Source organism: Nannospalax galili, unplaced genomic scaffold (genome assembly GCF_000622305.1).
Source record: "Nannospalax galili isolate Female #2095 unplaced genomic scaffold, S.galili_v1.0 scaffold212, whole genome shotgun sequence".
In the NCBI taxonomy this organism is placed as follows: Eukaryota; Metazoa; Chordata; class Mammalia; order Rodentia; family Spalacidae; genus Nannospalax; species Nannospalax galili.
Window position 1 is genome coordinate 4609916 of NW_008333884.1, and position 2137 is coordinate 4612052.

The window sequence follows — 2137 nt, forward strand, 5'->3', positions numbered from 1 at the left end:
TTATAGACCTCAAAGTATGTCTGTTAAACACCCAAGAAGGTTAGTTCCACCAGTCTGGCATTTTTAATTATTGTGTGTCATGTAGATCAATCTTGGGCAAAGACCAGTGTTCTCAGATAAACCTTACCTAGACATATATTTCTTGATCTGCTATGTATAATTTGTCAGTAGGTTGTAGGAATAATATGGTTCCCTCTGGTTTTCAAAACTATCTAGGCATTGTTTAACTCTCACATTGTCTCACCCCTCCATCATGGTTTTCCCACTTAAGGTGCCTCCATTTTCCCCCTTTCTCCCTTACTAATACCCTTCTCCCATGGTCCTATTTCTCTTGAGCTCTTTTTTTCCCTTTATCCCCTAGCTTTCTTGTATACCCCCCCCATTAATCTAACCCAATTTTTATCCATATCTCTCTTATTAAGGCCTGTTTCCTACTCTTCTTCTCTTTCAGGTTCTTTCTTTTCCTTTACCTCCCTGTTTCATTTCCATTATCCTGGTACCTGTAGTTATGTCTGGATACATACTCACTTATCAGGGTTTGGTACTTAGTGTAACAGTTTCTAGTTCCATCCATTTACCTGCAAATTTCATGATTTCATCTTTCTTTACTGTTGAGTAGAACTCCATTGTATAAATGAACCACATTTTCATTATCCACTCATTGATTGAGAGATACTTAGGTTGCTTCCATCTCTTAGCTATTTTGAAAAGAGCAGCAACAAACACGGATGTGCAAGTGTCTCTGCAATAGGATGAATTCTTTGGGTATATGGTATAACTGGGTCAAATGGTAGGTTCATTTGCAGTTTTTTAAGAGCAGTTCTCCACACTGTTTTCCATAGGGGTTGTACAAGTTTGCAGTCCCCCCAGCAGTGGATGAGTGTTCCCCTTTCCCCACATCCTCTCCAACATTTGGTATCATTTGTTCTATTGATCTTAGCCAGTCTGACAGGAGTAAGGTGAAATCTTAAAGTGGTTTTAATTTTCATTTCCCTGATTATTAGTGATGTTGAACATCTTTTAAGATGTTTCATAGCCATCTTCACTTCTTCTTTTGCAAACGTTCTGTTCAGCTCCTTAGCCCATCTTTCAATTGGGTTGCTTCTTGTTTTGGGTCTCTGTTTTTTAAGTTCGTTATATATTCTGGTAATTAAACCTCTATCAGATGTATCGCTGGTGAAGATTTTCTCCCATTCTGTGGGTTTTCTGTTCACTTCCCTGGTTGCCTCCTTTGATGTACAGAAGCTTTTTAGTTTAACGAGATCCCATTTGTTAATTCTTGCTCTTGTTTCCTGAGCAATTGATGTCTGGTTTAGAAAATCCTTTCTTACACCTATATCTTGTAGGTTTTTCCCAATGTTTTCTTCTAATAGTTTCAGAGTTTCAGGCTTTACATTGAGGTCTTTGAGTCATTTGGAATTGACTTTTGTGCAGGGTGAAAGATAGGGGTTATTTTCATTCTTCTATAAGTGGAGATCCAGTTTTGCCAGCACCATTTGCTGAACATGCTGTCTTTCCTTCAGCAATGTTTTTGGCCCCTTTGTCAAATATCAGGTGGCTGAAATTGTATTTGCTCATATTTAGGTCTTCAATTTTGTTCCATTGATCTATGGGTCTATTTTTTTTATGCCAGTACCATGTTGTCTTTATGACTAAAGCTCTGTAATACAGCTTAAAATCTGGTATAGTAATCCCCCTGCCATTGCTCTTAGTGCTCAGGGTTGCTTCGGCTATCTGAGGTCTTTTGTGCTTCCATATGAATCTTAGGATGTTTTTTTTCCAATTCTGTGAAGACTGTCCTGAGGATTTTGATTGGCATTGCGTTGAATCTATATGTGACTTTTGGTAGGATGATCATTTTCACAATATTAATTCTTCCAATCCATGAACATGGGAGGTCCTTCCATCTTCTGATGTCTTCCTCAATTTCTTTCTTTAAAGATTTAAAATTTTCATTGTAGAGCTCTTTAATGTCTTTGGTTGTTGGGAGCCTGAGGCTCAGCCATTTCTCAGGGCTGCTGTTGGATCTGAGTTGGTGACTTTCCATTCTGCTCACCATCCTCCCGCAGGTACAGGCCAGAGCCTGCAACCTTCCCACGGCCTTGGCTCACAGCCGGGACTCACAACCTTGGCCCTC